Source organism: Centruroides sculpturatus, unplaced genomic scaffold (assembly GCF_000671375.1).
Source record: "Centruroides sculpturatus isolate CEXI.00-Female unplaced genomic scaffold, Cexi_2.0 scaffold863, whole genome shotgun sequence".
NCBI classification, from domain to species: Eukaryota; Metazoa; Arthropoda; class Arachnida; order Scorpiones; family Buthidae; genus Centruroides; species Centruroides sculpturatus.
In genome coordinates, this window is record NW_019385531.1 from 347,593 (window position 1) to 367,253 (window position 19,661).

Genomic DNA, 19,661 nt, shown 5'->3' on the forward strand with positions numbered 1-19,661 from the left:
TGTTCGAATTTGTTCGAATTAAATTCGAACATAAAATTCGAATATTGGTTCGATTATAGAACGATTGTAAACGTTCCAGAAACGTTGAAAATAGTTCGTTTGACTGGACGTGAACAGTCAAACGAAGGAACGAACTGGACGTTCAGAAATAGAATCGGAACCAGGTTTCTAATTAGTCTGGAAACGGGGGACCTAATTCTTGCATTCTGTGAAAACGGGTAAGATTGGCTATAATATAATTATCTTAATCTTCACTATCGTTACTTTTTAAAAACCCAGCAAAGCGTGTCCTTGCAGCTAGTATATATATAAAAATGGACATGTATGTCCCTATATTTCACTTTTCCGCCAAAACTACACATCGCACGTGAATGGTATTTGTATGTGGTAGTAGCCCCAAGTCTCTATTCGTGCACCAGGGGGGTTACGTCTCCCCCTGAGTAATATACAATGTACTATACAGTGTATAGTAATATACCCAGGGTGGCCAAACTCCTTGATAGTCCGAGCCATTTTTTAAAATTTGAAATTTTTCGCGAGCCGCAATTAAATACACATCAAAAAGGTATGCAAACAATTCCAGATTACAAATTATATCCTTAGCAAGAGTGATACAAATTGTTTCCTCCAGAGCACAATGTCAACTGTCCGTTGCAAAATTCAAAATCGGTCTGAAGTCGGTCGATAACGGACGATTACGCCACTGTTTATGTTCGTTCGCGCAGTTTTCGATGAGTCATATCATTCTTTACTTGGACGGAAATGAAATTTGTTACAAAGTTGCACTTAGTCTTTCATATTTGTTGTTAGTAATTTAAAAGACATTTTGAAACACATACGGAACGATAATAATTTTTTAAAATATAATAACACAAAAATGAAAAGGGAACTCGGGTACATTTATCGAGAGCCACAAATATTCCTTCAAAGAGCCGCATGTGGCTCGCGAGCCGCAGGTTGGCCACCCCTGTAATATACTATGAAATATACAGGTATAATTAAGGGTTAACACGTCTAGATTATAATAATAAGTATTAAATCTTTATCACGAAAAAGGATATTCTAAAAAATTACTTTTACAGACACTTTCAATTTTTACTTAGAAATAGATAAATTCATTTATTATAAAAGAGACAAACGAAAATTTATTTGAAAAACACAAATATTTGTTTTATTTGGGTCTCTAATTAATAAAAAGCGACGAAACGCCATTTTAAAGTGCATTTTTATTCATCTAATATATTTATAAATAATATGTAGCCCAAGAAGTAGCCAATGCACCAAATGATAATTTCTACGTCAAACAAAAAAAGTAGCCACATTTGGCGCAATGTAGCCAAATCGTGCAACGTTGGAAGAAATACTAAATAAAGCTGGAGTTGAGACTCAAAGGAATATAAACCCAAATGCAGGGAAAGGAGAGAAAAGACAAAAGATAAAGAAGTGAGAAAGGTTGGAAAATTAAGAATCAATATTTGCATAACAGAAGATCTATTTAACCTTTTTCACTACTTTTTATCTCTTGTCTTTTCTCAACTTTCCCTCCTTTCCCCAAATTTAGGTCTATAATTCTTTGAGTCACAACTCCAGCTTTATTTAGTAATCCTTCCTCATTCACACATCTCCAAGTATTGACAAGACGATGTCCTGTTTATAAAATCGTACTACCTCATGTTCTTATCAGCATAGAGGTATGAAAGAGTACATGTAAAGAGTTGATATTTGGCACAGAGCATTAGGTGCCCAAATCATTTGGGCATAAAAAAATCCAGACTCGTAGGTAGTCGGGGGACCGAGAACCGAGTCAAAATATAATACAAAATGGTGACCCTCTTCTACAAACAGGCAAAACAGCCACCTCACCCCACCGAAGTCAGGAAGAAACTGAAATTTTAATGCTAAAAATGGTATTTTCAAAGTGGCCTCCCATTAAGCGAGTATAATTGAATGTGAATATAAATATTTTGATGAATAAAACCATTTTAAACAAAAAAATACAAGAATTTTTATTCACATTTTAAAAAACGAAATTAATTATTTGGTTACTTGATATTAACTTATACATCCTAATTCTCATGAAAATATATTTCGGAAGAAGAGACATACTTTTAAAAGAAAAACAAAAATTATAAATATATTTACGAGTATTCCACAAATTTCTTTTCCAATTGTAATTAAAAACAAAACATAAAAGCTCGAATAAGAAAAATGTTTTTTAAAATTTGGTCGATGGTGCTGAACAAAAACAAATCGAACAGAATAAATATCTCTAAAGTAAAATAATTTATGTTAAATCAGAATCATGTAAAATATTGTGCAAAAACGAAATAAGATGTTTTGCTTATTTCGTTCATGCTGCATTATACATGATAATTATATTGAACACATTCCTAATATAAGTGTAATATAATATAATATTCAAACTGATTGATTATTTACATTGTATTTTATAAAAGTTTATATACTAATTTTAGAATTTTTGTTTATGATAATAATTTTAATTTTTTCAGCTGTACGGAAAATTCATCGAAATCGATAAATTGTGTTCTGCTGATTTACCGTTAGAAACCAAATTAAAGGTATAGGCCTATATAAATGTATTCAAATTATTTTTTGGTCTATAAATTTAACATTATTAAACATTTTCTTCTTTGAAAGATGCTGAACTTTATGAAAAGATACGGTAAAACTCCATTTGGAGTAAGCATCGGCGGTTTCTTTTATGTTAAAAAAAACTACTTTGTTCGAGTAAGTTCGTTCAATATATTCTATTTGACTTTATTAAAGTTGTAACATTATTATTTGTAACTAAGAGCCTGTACACACTAGGCGTTTTTCAACGCGCGTTTAAAAGAACCAAGAGTTCTATGTAGCCGTACACACTCAAACGCGCGCTTTTGGCCAAGCGCGCGTTAAACGCACGTTTATAGATTTTTGTTAAAACGCGCGTTTTGCGGGACCTTTACGGGCGCTTTAAGATATATGTGCTGCCTTATAGCGACGAGGGAGGAGGCACACACAATCAATTACTTTCACGTCCATTTCCAAACTGAGCCAGTGCTAACGCCGAACTAACGCTCGTCGAACGCCGAGCTAACGCGCGTTAGCTCGGCGTNGAAGTCAGGAAGAAACTGAAATTTTAATGCTAAAAATGGTATTTTCAAAGTGGCCTCCCATTAAGCGAGTATAATTGAATGTGAATATAAATATTTTGATGAATAAAACCATTTTAAACAAAAAAATACAAGAATTTTTATTCACATTTTAAAAAACGAAATTAATTATTTGGTTACTTGATATTAACTTATACATCCTAATTCTCATGAAAATATATTTCGGAAGAAGAGACATACTTTTAAAAGAAAAACAAAAATTATAAATATATTTACGAGTATTCCACAAATTTCTTTTCCAATTGTAATTAAAAACAAAACATAAAAGCTCGAATAAGAAAAATGTTTTTTAAAATTTGGTCGATGGTGCTGAACAAAAACAAATCGAACAGAATAAATATCTCTAAAGTAAAATAATTTATGTTAAATCAGAATCATGTAAAATATTGTGCAAAAACGAAATAAGATGTTTTGCTTATTTCGTTCATGCTGCATTATACATGATAATTATATTGAACACATTCCTAATATAAGTGTAATATAATATAATATTCAAACTGATTGATTATTTACATTGTATTTTATAAAAGTTTATATACTAATTTTAGAATTTTTGTTTATGATAATAATTTTAATTTTTTCAGCTGTACGGAAAATTCATCGAAATCGATAAATTGTGTTCTGCTGATTTACCGTTAGAAACCAAATTAAAGGTATAGGCCTATATAAATGTATTCAAATTATTTTTTGGTCTATAAATTTAACATTATTAAACATTTTCTTCTTTGAAAGATGCTGAACTTTATGAAAAGATACGGTAAAACTCCATTTGGAATAAGCATTGGCGGATTTTTTTATGTTAAAAAAAACTACTTTGTTCGAGTAAGTTCGTTCAATATATTCTATTTGACTTTATTAAAGTTGTAACATTATTATTTGTAACTAAGAGCCTGTACACACTAGGCGTTTTTCAACGCGCGTTTAAAAGAACCAAGAGTTCTATGTAGCCGTACACACTCAAACGCGCGCTTTTGGCCAAGCGCGCGTTAAACGCACGTTTATAGATTTTTGTTAAAACGCGCGTTTTGCGGGACCTTTACGGGCGCTTTAAGATATATGTGCTGCCTTATAGCGACGAGGGAGGAGGCACACACAATCAATTACTTTCACGTCCATTTCCAAACTGAGCCAGTGCTAACGCCGAACTAACGCTCGTCGAACGCCGAGCTAACGCGCGTTAGCTCGGCGTTTAACGCGCGTTGAAAAACGCCTAGTGTGTACAGGGCCTAAGTGTATAATTTACAAATCTAATTTAAATAGTAAATAGTAATATAATAATTTTGTAAATGTTTTACAGGTTCTGAGTGCCATATATTCATCGTTGTCTGTGTTGACAGAACTTTTAATAGCAAAGAAACCACCTTCTTGTAAAGTTGAGATTACAGATTTGATTCAGTAAAGCTATTGAATTAAATTGTCTCATAGGCTGACTTGAAAGTTTGAATAACAGCAGACTTATTACAAGGAAATGAGATATTTTTGTGTTCGAAAAAGGAAGTCGATTGTAGAATTATCAGAAAAATTGAAATCTCAAAAAAGTCAAAGAAAATATTCCTCAAGAAACTTCAAGATTTTACTCTGGATTCTTTCGTAGAAAATTACGACATTCGTTCAACAATAAATTTATGCATCAGTAAATTTATAAAACATATTAAAGTTTTATTTTTTATTTTATGTAATTATTATTATTATTTATTTATTTGTTTTGACGTAGTAATAATTGTTAATTTGTTGTTAATTTTATATTGAAAATACATGACTATGTGACATTAACATTCGGGTGTTAATGTCACAATTTAAGGAAACAAAAGTATTTATTTTGTTTTCCAAAATTTCATTAAGGGTGTGTAAACAAAAAAATCTCTTTAAAATTCAAGCTTCTGTATACTAATAATAAGTTCATCCAAGAACAAAAAATTTATTTCTTCTATTATGGAATCTGGTCCTCAGTGGGAGGTGATTTTTATCTTACAAGTTAGTGTTAAAGCCGACGAAGTTCGAAAGTACTCCATATTAAATTCATTGAGTTAGAGTTTATTGCACTGTTTCAGTTTCGTTTCATTTTCGAGAGAATACAGTACTCATTTTTATAAAAGAGAACTTTTCTGCTATTAAGTTGTCATTAAGTTAGACAATTATTGTTAAAAAAGTGCTCGCGGAGACAAACTTCAGTTTAAAAATCTTTGTTTTATAGCATTTTATTTCATGCTTTTGTATCGATAGAAATTCGCGAGTTTTTAAAATTAATTTACTTCTTTATTTTTATATTTTTCTTTCGTTATGAATCGTGTACATTTTCTTCTGCTTTGACTTTCGGTTTAATTGTTAGAAAGATTATTTTATTTTTAATTATAAATTAGTCCAAAAATAAAACGTGCGGATATAATGTTTAAACTGATACACGTAGTCAATTAATATAATGTTTAAAAGATTTATTAAGTAAAAGTTTATATACACATTGAATTGTTCAACATAATTATAATTGTGACTTAGACATACGCTAACAGCGATATTTCCCTTTTGTTTTTATTCAGGTGTCCAGTGTTGACACGCACGTTGCTGGCGAAAATCAACTATTTTCCGGTCAGAATTTCATCGTCAGTTGAGAGATTTCAAACGACCGAAGACGGTGCTAAGTTGTCACCGTCGACTTTAATTAACTGAAGTGGAAGAACACGTCCCTCGTAAGCGATGACGAAAAACGTGTATCATTCCAAGAATCGTCAGCAAGAAAGAAAAGACGTTAAACCGCCATTAAAAGTCACATCCGATGAATGAAGTCGCATCCGGTCATTAGGTCATAGCCAGGTAAAAGTCCATATCCGGGTAAAAAAGTCACAATCGGGAAGAAGTCACATCCGGTGAGAAGACCTTGCTGATTTATTCATTCCAGAAGAAGAAGATCTTCTTCCACCAAGGCTTCTTTTTCCTCTTTTTCAGAATCGATTTACACTCCTCTTCTAGTCCTTCCTCGCGTACCTGTTTCTGCACCGACCATTCCGGAACTTCTGGATATCTCTGTTCCAGGTAATCGAGGACAGACGAGGTGCTCTCATCGGGAATAATGACAATCACCCGTTTCTTGTCGGGTTCACCAGATTTTTCCTTCGCACCCTCCAGCACTTCTTTCGGACGCACGCGAATCACTCGATTTGAAGAGGAAGACGTTCCTGATGTTGAGCACTCTCTCCTCCAGAGGTATTCTATTTCTTTAAGGCTTTGAAATTATCCATGCTGACAGCAAAAAAATGAGTATTAAATATTGTAGAACGAGCGTTAAATTAAGAAGATATTAAAAAATGAAATAAAAATTTTATAATATAAATACGATCGACAAATTATCGTTTTAAGTATAAGAAAATTTCTAATCATAAATGAATATAAAGTTGTAATGGAACACTAAACTTTGTCGAAAACATTAAAATTATTCATTCAATTATTATGTATTAAATATATTACAATAATATCAGTTATATGGTTAATAAAAGTCATGCTGTTCTGTTGATTGTCATTAAAACTAATGAAAATATTCTAGAAGAAATTAATAATGAATAAACTCATGTATTCTAATTCATTAAAGGTTAGATTAATTATAATAATCTCATATGGGATGCAATGTGTACGCATATGTAATATACACACACAAAATTATAACGGGAAACGACAGAATTTATTATTCGTGTTTGCTTTAACAATTCGATTCGATTGACGAAAATTAACAATGAAAAGATTGAATGCATTTTCCCAAAGTAAGTCAAATGCTCGATTTTTCTCTTCGAAAACAATTGTTATCGAAATATTCGTTGTGGGAAAATTATCGCTGCTAATCGTGACTTTCCGCTTAACAATGTTAAAAACACCTAAATCTATAACGATCAGGCACTAAACTTACCCAAAATTATCGCTTCAACTACAGCAAAACGCAGAAAACATTCAAAACAATTCACTAAATCGCATTCCAACAAAGCAAAAGACAATTGTCGAAATTCTATTGTTGCGTCGCGACTCAGTTTGATGTTAAAAAATTCGATTATTTGACAGAATTTCGTCTGTCTTTCTATAGCAACGGACCATTCTGCTTTTTGTCTGTAGTCTTTCACTCATGCCCACAGAGACCAAGTGTAATCCATTTTGTTACAGTCAGGATGTTCGAAGACGCTCATAAACTAAGTCGACTTGAGTAGGATTCGACTTAAATTGAGCAATGCTTAAATCTCCTGGAACTGTTGTTTTTAAATTGTTGTTGGGCTGCAATTTGAACCCATTGTAGATCTATAAATGCCCATTGTCATACACCTGTCTAGCTTTCCTTAATCTTGAGAACGCAGTTAGGTATATAAAAGTCGAGATCAGATATGAAAAAATTAGGAGTTGATTGCATCGGAAAGTTCATATATAGTTAATCTTTCGATTAACTATATATAAACTTTCGATGCAAAGCGGAAGTCACCTTATTTCCATTCAAAACATTTTCCATTGAATTTCAGGAGTTAAATAGATGACAGGCACGACTCTATTGCTGACAGGAAAAGTATGATACACGGGGGCGAGACACTACAGTACTAATTTGAAGTGGAAAGCATTTCTTTTAAATTAAATTAATAAAAAATGTGATTAAAAATTTCTGGCCGGAATTCTGACGATATCACAATAAATAATTGCTGGTTATTTTTTTAATTGCAACTTTAAGAAATTTGAAAACAAATGGCTTATAAATAAATAATATAGCTTTTTTTCGTTTCTGGGCAGGTGATTTCAATATTTCCTTCGCAAGAACTTACAATATTTCACACGAAGAAAATTTACAGGTTTTTCGTGTTTTTGCTTAACACGAAAAACACACAAAAACTTTAATTAAAAACATGAAACATTATCAGCATTAAAATCTAATAACTTTCCAAGATTAACATTACCGCGATTTAAACACTTACTATGATTTAATAAAAATACGTAATAGACAGTTAAATTCTCTTCACTTGTCGCCATTTCCAATCACAAGGAACAACTGTACATTAAATTGTAAATTCGTCAGCTCTTTTGTTTCAAAAGACTTATTTTATTTGTACATGAAAAAAGGTAAAGTATAAAATGTTTATACTATTCTGCCAGCGATTACAACGATTAGATATTTATTCGTCTAAAGTACTTAGCGATTACACAATAAATATCATAATGAACATTTTTGATTGAGTGCAATACGGTTGGACATATACGCACTGTATGCTATCCTGCGGCGGACTTTCCTATACGTTCTAAGGCGTCATAATCGCATAGAACACGAACTTCCACGACAGGAAAAAAAACAAAGGTCTCACCGAGACTCGAACTCGGATTGCTGGATTCAAAGTCCAGAGTGCTTACCGTTACACCATGAGACCTCCGAGTAAGCAGCTTCACGAAAGCCCATTTATAAGCTAATTAGCGTGCCAACGACCATTACTTGGTTCGTTCGTCACATGCAACGGAAATTTGAGTGTCGCAAAAAAGTTTTCGTCTTCCGTCGTATATATCGCGCAAGGCAGTACATCTTTGCCTTTCTTCGCGTTAACTAATTTCATGAGCATCGTTTAACGATTCGGCTGAAATTCGTTAATTATTTTCGATCGCATGCTGTCTTTCGTTGTGGAAATCGCGACGTCCGTTGCATGGTACGGTCTTGTCTTCTAATGGCTCTGGGGACCTATTCTGAGCTCTTATGATAATTCACCGTGAGCGATACACGGGACATTCGATAAGTCCGCTTAGCGAATGGCAGTTGAACCTTAGACAAATCGCTATTCTGCGCTTTACGTTAAGTGAGTTTCGCTACGGGTAGTCGGTCGAGTTGCGTCTGGGTTCCACGCTATCGATAGCTATTATGCTTTAACCAATCACAGTTTAGTTAACATTGTATTTTTGTCACGTGACTGAAACCCGGCATTTTCTAATCGAAGCACATGGTTTTAGCATTGTCGTGTACCAGCGCTAGTGAAATAGTTTTGTTTTAAAATGTCGAAGAAAGCACAAAGAAGCCAGCGAACTAAAAGACGCCAGTTCGAGATGCTCGTTAATTTAATGGAAGACAAGCCTAAATTAATGTCAGAGAAGTTAGATGCTTCTTTTACCGCAAAAAATCGCCAGAAGTTGTCGCAAGAAATTGCTGAACGTCTGAATTCCGATGGAGTCAGCTCACGAAAAGATCTAGAAAGACAGCGAAAAGTAACTAATCTCTTTGAATATAAATATATAAATATATGGCTATCATTTTAATTTATACATATGCGAATGAAACCAATTTCAGAACAGTGGCGTACCGTATTGGGGGCGGCAGGGGCGGCCAGCCCCGGGCGGCACTTTTTAGGGGGCGGCAAAATTTCACAATAATTAATAATAATATCTTGTAAAAATTTGAAACATCCTAATCTATACTTGCATCGTGATTACGATAGTGCTATCGTTCTGTAGACCTTTTTTTTTGTACGATAGAACTATTTTAAACAGGTCACTTCACTACCACCGAATTTTTCATTGCTTGTACTGTATTTACAATCATATTTTACAGGACGTATGCATGCGTTTACTTACAAACACCTTCTTAACATGAAGTCTGATTTCGGAGGCGGGTAGGCCTATATCTAGCAATGGATCGACTATCGGAAAAGTGGCTCTATTTAGGTGTTACATATGTGAAGAAGACCCGGAAAATTCTGCGTGTCCAGCCCGTTCAAGATTAATGAACCCACGGCCAGTTCGTGTTCAGTGGTTTTAACTAGTCGGCCATTGGAAAGAATTCGATAAGTCTAAAATATTATTCTAAAATATACAGCTGCTGATTTAAGGACTGAAACAAACAGTACAGAATGCTGGAGTTTAATTAATTCGGTAAAGATATTTTGCAGTAGCGTAATTAGTATGTAATGTTTTAGTCAAAGTCAGAAACTTTCCTAATAATTTTAGTTCTACGGCATAGAAATAGGTATTTCTGTATTATGGTTTGGGTGAGATGCCTACCGGATTTAAGAGAAAAAGCGTACTTTTCTAAAATATTTTATTATAAACTTAATAAAATTTATTTAATTTAGGCGCCTACTAAATTCAAAACAACAGAAACTGCTGTCAATGGAAGAAAATATGTTGAACAAGACTTAGTTCTTGCAGCTTAAACAGATAATTAGGAAGCAAGCTGAATTATTATGAAGCAAGCAAAGAAATTAAAATAACATATTGTACTTTTTTACAGAAAACTTAAAGATAATAATTTAGCAAAGCGAGCAGTTGGATCAAATTCATTTTATGTACTTAAAATGAAAAAAACACCTGTGTATCAAATAATTAAATTACAAAATCGAAACAAATAAAGCGAATTTGATTCGATATGCGACGTGCAAAAATGGATGCATGAAACATGTACTGTACAATATATGTAAAGAGTATAATGAATGTGGAAAGTATAAAAAACCTCATAAAAAACACGACATAGCATTTTTTAACTTTCTTCACTTTTAATGAAATCTAATTCTAATAAATTGTGGCGTAACATCCGAATGTTACCGTCACAAATTATTAGGAAGCCAACTCATCTATGTCATGATTTATAATAACTTTAAACACTACATACAGTTTATATATAAAATATGTATATACTTACATATATATGTGTTAGTGTGTGCGCACATATATATGCATCAATTAACCCGTAAGTAGACTAAAATTTTTAGTACACAATAAACAAGAAATTAATAATTATTGTCACATCAGAACATATTACTAAAAGGTGATAATAACATAAAATAAAAAAGTAAACTTAGATATATTTTATAAATTTACTGGCGCATAAATTTATTGTCGAATGGATATAGTAACTTTTTACAAAATAGTCGACAGTCAAATCTTAAAGTTTCTAAGAAATATTTGCTTTGACTTTTTCAGATTTCAAATTTTTCTGATAAGTTGGCAATCGATTTCTTTTTTCTAACACAAAAATACCTCATTTCCTTGTAGTAAGTCTACTGTTATTCGAACAGCCTATGGAGAAATTTAATTCAATAGCTTTATTGAATCAAATCTCTAATTTCAACTTTACAAGAAGGTGGTTTCTTTGCAACTAAAAGTTCCGTCAAAACAGACAGCGATGAATATACAGCACTGAGAACCTGTAAAACAATATTTACAAAATTATTATATATACCAAAAGAAAGTTACCTATTTACTACGATTCTTTCAATAAAATAGATTTGTAAATTATATACTCAGTTATAAATAATATTTTTAACACTTTAATAAACTCGAACGGAATATATTTGAACGAACTTACTCGAATAAAGAAGTTTTTCTTAACATAAAAGAATCCACCGATGCTTATTCCAAATGGAGTTTTACCGTACCTTTTCATAAAGTTCAGCATCTTTTAAAGGAAAAAACGTTTAATAATATTAATAAATTTTTAGACCGATAAAAATGAATTGAAATACATTTGTATTACCATTATAAAGTCAACACACCTTGAGAAAGCACATTTATTAAGCTAAAAAAACGTTTTCAACCCATTTCATGGGCCATCATCAGGTTAAAGACGTTCGAATAAATGGCTTTTCGAACACGTTCAAATTTAAATTATATTAGAACATACGTTAAAATAAGATTACGTATACAAGCATAACGAAAATTAATAAACAAGAAAAACAAAATAAAATAAAATACAAAATACGGTAATTCTCTTTAATACAATATGTAAACATTTTTTATAATAACTCAGGTTTTATTGAGCCAGGTGGATGTATCCTCTTACGAGTTCTTTCTGATTATATATTTAGATCTAGCTTAACGGATAAATGTTTAAACTCTAAAGATGCAACCATTTTACCGTCGGCATGGAAATATATAATCAGAAAGAACTCGTAAGAGGTTACATCCACCAGGCTCAATAAAACCTGAGTTACTAAAAAAATTGTTTACGTATTGTATTAAGGAGAATTACCGTATTTTGTATTTTATTTTATTTTGTTTTTCTTGTTTATTAATTTTCGTTATGCTTGTATACGTAATCTTATTTTAACGTATGTTCTAATATAATTTAAATTTGAACGTGTTCGAAAAGCCATTTATTCGAACGTCTTTAACCTGATGATGGCCCATGAAATGGGTTGAAAACGTTTTTTTAGCTTAATAAATGTGCTTTCTCAAGGTGTGTTGACTTTATAATGGTAATACAAATGTATTTCAATTCATTTTTATCGGTCTAAAAATTTATTAATATTATTAAACGTTTTTTCCTTTAAAAGATGCTGAACTTTATGAAAAGGTACGGTAAAACTCCATTTGGAATAAGCATCGGTGGATTCTTTTATGTTAAGAAAAACTTCTTTATTCGAGTAAGTTCGTTCAAATATATTCCGTTCGAGTTTATTAAAGTGTTAAAAATATTATTTATAACTGAGTATATAATTTACAAATCTATTTTATTGAAAGAATCGTAGTAAATAGGTAACTTTCTTTTGGTATATATAATAATTTTGTAAATATTGTTTTACAGGTTCTCAGTGCTGTATATTCATCGCTGTCTGTTTTGACGGAACTTTTAGTTGCAAAGAAACCACCTTCTTGTAAAGTTGAAATTAGAGATTTGATTCAATAAAGCTATTGNGACCCGCATGAATACAAAATGTCAGCATTTCGAGCACTAATTAGGAGAGCGTTTACTCATTGCTCCAATAGATTGGATAGGAATAAGGAGATAGACAGAATTAAAGAAGTAGCTACAAATTTGGGTTTCTGCAGAAGTACAATTGAAGGGCTAGTAAAAAGTTATGAAAGAGGAAAGAAACGAAGAACTGGAACAGATCAATTTAAAATCACAAAATTTACGTATAATAAAAACATCAAGGACATCATGAAGCAAATTTCAGATAAAAAACGATCCAAAATTGTTTACAAAAGAGGTCCTAACTTATACAGTATACTTAGAAACGACAAAGACAGGCTTAAGAAAGAGGAAACAGCGGGCGTGTATAAAATTCCTTTTGAAAACCAACAGCTAGGAATTATGAAGGACTATATTGGGGTTACTAGACGAAATTTGGCTATTAGGCTTAAAGAACACAGATATGACATTAGTAAAGGACATTGCACCACGATTTTGTCAAATATGGCACAAGCGGAGGCGTCTGTAGTGAAATGGAATGAAGCATCTATTCTAAAGACGTTGCGGTCCCCATCTTTGGCGTTGCAACATGAAAAAATTGAAATTTATAAGAGTAAATTAAGAGACGGCTGTATTAATGCAAGGGATGCTGATAGTTTACCTTCGGCGTGGAAGTTCCTTGTAAAAGAAAAGTTAAAACACACAAATTATTAATTCCTATCTGCCCTTTATAATGTGATGCTTTTTGATGTATATATTTTATGAGTTTAATCCTTTTTGTGCATTTAATATTTTGGGTTTATTTATTTGTTTTTATTTTTATATCGCCTTATTTTATTATTTATATTAATATGGCTTTAATTTATTTATTATAGTTATTTTGTGTATTGATCGGTTAATTTATTTTACGTTATAATTTTGAATTTATAAGGTTCGAAAGTTCCATTTAACAGAATTTTCAAAAGGTGTTCGACAGCAAATTCACCTGATGATGGCCTATTACATTAGGCTGAAAACATTTGTGTTTTAATAAATATATCTCAGCGTTATAAGGTGTTCAGTGTTTTATTTTTCAAAGAAAACAACTGCGCAGAAGAAGAAACTTGTCTGATACACACCGCAACAATATACGGCTGGAAGATATGCTTCACAAACTAGATTTACTTCTTGTATATAAGTCCATAAATCCCAATGAGTCGCAATCAAGGTTTCGATTTTATTCTTTAGAAAACCTTCGTTTTTTGTCAATTCATCGACTTTATCAAACAAATAATTGAATCTCTTTGAAATAATGACCGCACCTGCACCTATAACAAGAACACAACAATCTAATTGTCCAATTCCGTAAATGCACATTAATGTGATATTCAAATTACAGAATGCGAGTTCAAACTCGGAATTAGTTATTTCCTTTAAAGTAGGATACAGAAATAAGTCAATTGCAGTAACAAATGGAATTATTGCAAAAAAGAAAAGTGTAAGTACAGCTATAAAAAGTATTTGGATATCATCAGCCATTTTTTCTTCTTCTTCGTATCCACTGTTGTTTCTAGGAAAGTAAATCCTCTTCCTTTTAAAGAAACTGAATTGAAAAGCTAAAAAAATATAAAATGTAATCAAAATAAATTTTATGAGTATCTTGCTGTTTGGAAACATTCGGATCCATCCGACACACATCAAATTGTCTGTTACTTCTTGAGTAGAAAGTATTATGTTAGTCCACATAAATATCTCTATACCTGTTTGGTACAAAGGATATAACTTTGACAGATATTTCCATGTTTTGGCAGGCTTCTTACAAACTACAGTACGCCATTTTAATTCCAAATATTTCTAACGACAAGAGGACTGGTTGTAGAAAGCAAATAATGCACAAACTATGTTTTGTGTCACCTGAAGACATCTTTTACTCTTATCTATCGAATGACTTACTGTAAATGCGAAGAATGTTAGATCAGAATGCAGTTTTTATTCCACGATTATAATGCAAAATACTTCGTTGCATAAGTAAATTTACCTTCTCTTATAAAAGAAGATATTTCTGAATATGACGTAAACGATCGATTTGAGTTGTGTATTGTCATCGCGTGGCGTAAGTGCATCGGTGGCCTTCACTAGTAAATGTACAGTATTACGTTACTGCATTAAACAATCTTATTTCCTGTCTAAGATTTTAATGTTTTAAAAAAATTACCGTAATATTTCTGATTTAGTATTTTGCGTTTTTAAATTTGTATATGATGGAATAAATTTAAAAAAATAAATTAATATTTTAATAATTCAATTTTAATTTTATTCGAAATTGTATTTTTTTCAGACAAATTTATTTTATTATATAATGAATTTTTAATCATAATTTTCGTCTTTATAATTGATTTTAATTTATTTATAGAATTATTCATCACAGTGTGATTTCGCTATTTGTACTTTTCATTAAATATTCGTGTGATTAATGCATTCTCAATCGAAAACAACGTACGTTTTATTTAACTTAATTTTCTTCTGTCGATTTATGTTTTACTTTTGGAATATTAAGTTTGTTTTTCCAACGTCAATTCCTCGTAGTTTAAAAGTTTTTGAATTTTACTGTCGCTGTCGCCTTCAATTGCATTAACGATGACAGGGGCGAAGAAGAAAAAAAGGCCCCACCGACATTTCAACTCGAATCACTCAGAGTACTAACCATCACACTATGGGCCCTCACACAGACCCGCCTGTCGCATATCACCCCTTAATACATTGCAGATTGCCTTATCGACTATCGCGTAAAGATATCGCCACATCCGTTGTTGCCGATAATGAAAATCTCTCCGTCTACACTTTCCGGTTAAAAAGCGAAGCTGTTGCCACAAATCTGTCGCGAAGAGAATGAAGGTTGCGGTCGTTGAACGTGGTGAAATAGAATTTGAGCAACGTGTTTCGTTTCGTCGTATGGAAAGCAAATAGACCGTAAATTGTCGATGGCTGTCCATGTAATCTAATCATTAATACGTTTTGTGAGATCAGCCGGGGGTACACAAATTCGTTAGTACCACTTAATCGGCCTATTCCGTGAGAATAGTTCTCCGAGTTTCGAATCGTAAGATCCGATCGTAAAAAGTTTACATAGAAGAGCGTATTTTAAAATGATCTGAACGAGAAGTTCAGACGTTCGTCAGGATTCCTTGACACCAGTTAATCAAACTTATTATACGCGGATTAACACGCGTTTGCGATCTGATTCGGAATAAATTGAGGAGACATTCTTATAAAATAAAACAAGAGTAAATTTAATAAATCTCAAACAAACGAATACAAAAAATTCGATTACAACCATTTAGCGACAAGCTAGAGGCTACGACCTTTTCTATGCTAATGCGCGATCGAGAGAGAGAGCTCACAAAATGATTCTAAACATACGACCTGTTAGTTGTCGTCGTCTTCGTTTCTGTAGGTAGAGGACACCTTGTAGATAGGGTTCATATTACTTTCATACGGGAGATCAATTCGTGCACAAAATATAAAAATATCACTTCTTCTAAGTGTAGACTCGGGACTTAGTCTATCGGACTCCGTTATGGGCGTTGGCCATCAGGAGGAAAACTGCGTGGAGTTTAGATGCTTCGGATCTGTCGAAGAACTCCCCGAATTCTGACTAATTTCCCCTTTTATTTCAAAATTTTCGTCCAATCATCGTCCAGTAACTCTTTCGTGAGAACGGACGAAAGGGGGATGAATGAGGGGTAACCATTTCCCATCTGAGCGAGATTTTTAACCAGATACGGAAAAACAGAGGATGTTCTCTTCGATGAAAGGAAATAACATTTGTTATCTGGTTTTTCCCACGTCTAAAACAATATTTTTTTCACAAAAACGAAGTAATATTTCGTGTCTATATTTAAACATATTTAATAAAAATTCACAAATTAGACCCAGGGCCTTTCGGGTCTCACAGTTTCATGCGTGTTATTATCAAAAGCGGTCACGCCGCTCGCACAACAGAGGCATGATACTGACACCAACTGACAGTTGAATTTCACGAAATCGTACCATGCAACTGTCAGTTGGCGGGCGTCGCAATTTCTACAATGAAAGACAGCATGAGATCGAAAATAATTAACGAATTTCACCCGAATCGTTAAACGATACTCATCAAATTAGTTAACGCGAAGAAAGGCAAGGATGTTTCGCTTTGTGCGATATACGACTGAGGACACTCTTTTGCGACACTCAAATTTCCGTTGCATGTGACGAACAAATCAAGTAATGGACGTTGGCACGCTGATTGGCTTATAAATGGGCTTTCGATAAGCAGCTCATCCCGAGGTCGCATGGTGTAACGGTAAGCACTCTGGACTTTGAATCCAGCGATTCGAGTTCGAATCTCGGTGAGATCTTTTGTTCTTTTTCTGTCGTCGAAGTTCGTGTTCTATACGATTATGACGCCTTAGAACATATAGAAAAGTCCGCCGCAGGATAGTATGCAGTGCGTGTATGTCGAACAGTATTGCACTCAATGAAGAATGTTCAATGTGATATTGCTAAGTACTTTTGAATGTTGGTATATGTACAACATTTGCACATATACCAAGCAATTTTTCGCCATATCTTAAATTCATTTAATTTAAAATATATCCTTTCAATCTCAAATTAGTAATGTACTGCCTCGCCCACGTACAGGACATCATACTTTTCCTGTTAGCAATAGATTCGGGTCTGTCCTCTATTTAATTCCTTTAATTTTTCGCCATATCTTAAATTCATTTAATTTAAAATATATCCTCTCAATCTCAAATTAGTAATGTACTGCCTCGCCCACGTACAGGACATCATACTTTTCCTGTTAGCAATAGATTCGGGTCTGTCCTCTATTTAATTCCTTTGAGGAAAAGAGTTTTGAATTGAAATAAAGTGACTTCTGTCTTGCATTAAGTTCATTTATAGTAAACCGGGACCTCCCGCCCTTAATTCCAATACTCTGGTGTCAAAATGGAAAAACGACTCGTAAGCTAACGTCATCACTCAGTCAAAGGAAATTTCATTTCTTGTAAAGGCTGTTATACATGTTACGGAAATTCTCAAAGGATGTACTTAACAGATGAAAAAAAATCGGATATAACTGGCTGAATCGAACATAGTAATTTACAAAACTATATTAAAATATTTCCCAACGTATAAAGAATTATTTTTATTTAAAGGTGGATAGGTAGAAAAAAAATCACGGTTAATCCTCAAAGGATTTCCGTAACGTGTATAACAGCCTTAAGAGACAAAACATGTTATAACTACTTTCGAAATTCCGTAAACTAAACAATTGCAATCGAATAATCGTTTTGTTTGTTAAACGTCGGCCTGTCATAAAACTGCTTGAACATAACGAGAAATCAACATTCGCCATTAATTAGGCATCAATCGTGATCACAGAATAACGTCAGGATGGCCGAACGGTCTAAGGTGCCAGACTCAAGATATACCCTTCCTGTAAATGAGGAAGCATACATTCTGGTCCGCGATACCGGGCGTGGGTACTCGTGACACGAACTTTTATTATTTTCGGTTGATTGAAAATGTCTATTTTAGTGTGACGTAAGCTCCTGTTTCAAATCTTTCGATTTGAAACAGTAATGCTAATTAGTGTGAGGCTGGTGCGATACTCGCGCTCACGTGTTAAAAATATCATAAAGGTGTCAAATCAATCAATTCTTATTATAACGTGAGTGTTTCTAAAAAATATATAAAATTTTAAACAAAAATAATTTAATATTTGAAATTAAGTTAATTTATGAAATTTTTTATGAAATTTCACTTAAATAAATTATGTTGTAAACGGAAAGATTTTAAATAAGATATATTTTGAAATTTTAGATTATAATATTCAAATAATGAAATTGAAGTTAGATACTTTTAAGATATACCGTTTTGCTATTGAAGGCTACCGATGCACTGTCTGTCACGTGACGACAATAGAGAAGTGTAGTCGATCGTTTACGTAATATCGTATCAAAAATATTTTCACTTTTCTCTTATAGGCCCTAAAATAAACCTTCAAAGCCTTGTATATTAACAATTCATAAGTAAATTAATCGCTAAAATGTTAATTGAAATAACAATGTTTTGTTCGATAAAATCTCGACTATTTTATATTTTTTAATGTTGCTAATATTGAATATAGCGAATAATAACAATAATAAATCCATAAACACCCAAAAATACTTAGGGATTAATTTGTACTCTCCCGGCTTCGTTATATATAAGAAGTAAAGTATGGTAATCCATTAAAAATGCACCCAAGATTTCCACATTTCTGTGGTTATGACATCTTGAAATGTCGAGAAACACAATAAATTCGGAGATAATTTCTATAGGTATTTGTGTATGGGGCACGATTTTGTTCACCTTGTTCGAAGCTTAATAACTCCTCTACTTTTTGTCGAAAATATCTGAAATTTTGCAGGTAAAGCCCGATGGATTACTTGCTCATCGCTTAATTTCGAGACAGCTTCTTAGAAAGTTTTATAGGCAGATGTTATCTTTCATTATACGGCGTCAATCCGTGCTCTAAACTATGAAGGATTAACGAGGGAAGAACAATCATAATACAGTAATACCCCGAACTTACGCGATAGGTGGGACCGAGCGGTAACCGCGTAAGTCGGGGTATAATTTCGCATATAAATACATACAAATAATTTTTAATTGGGGCCGGAGACTAAAGAAAACAATAATTTAGAAAAAAATGTTTAATAAAATCTTAGATAATACATATGTATAACAAATTAGGCCTATATTATTTTACAATTTTTCACATTTACTTGATTATTACGCCATAATTTTAACATTGTTTCCATCTCAGCGATAATACTGTGACGTTTACGAATGATGCTTGAATT

General features: G+C 32.7%; 2 non-coding genes across 2 annotated transcripts; one reads left to right on the plus strand and one right to left on the minus strand.

The window, feature by feature from the left end:
• Window positions 1-8,479: 8,479 nt before the first annotated feature.
• On the minus strand, window positions 8,480-8,551 carry Trnaq-uug. The gene has a single exon. It is a non-coding gene; the product is annotated as a tRNA-Gln (tRNA).
• Window positions 8,552-17,096: 8,545 nt separating this feature from the next.
• Trnaq-uug lies at window positions 17,097-17,168 on the plus strand. Its single transcript has one exon. It is a non-coding gene; the product is annotated as a tRNA-Gln (tRNA).
• Window positions 17,169-19,661: the final 2,493 nt, after the last annotated feature.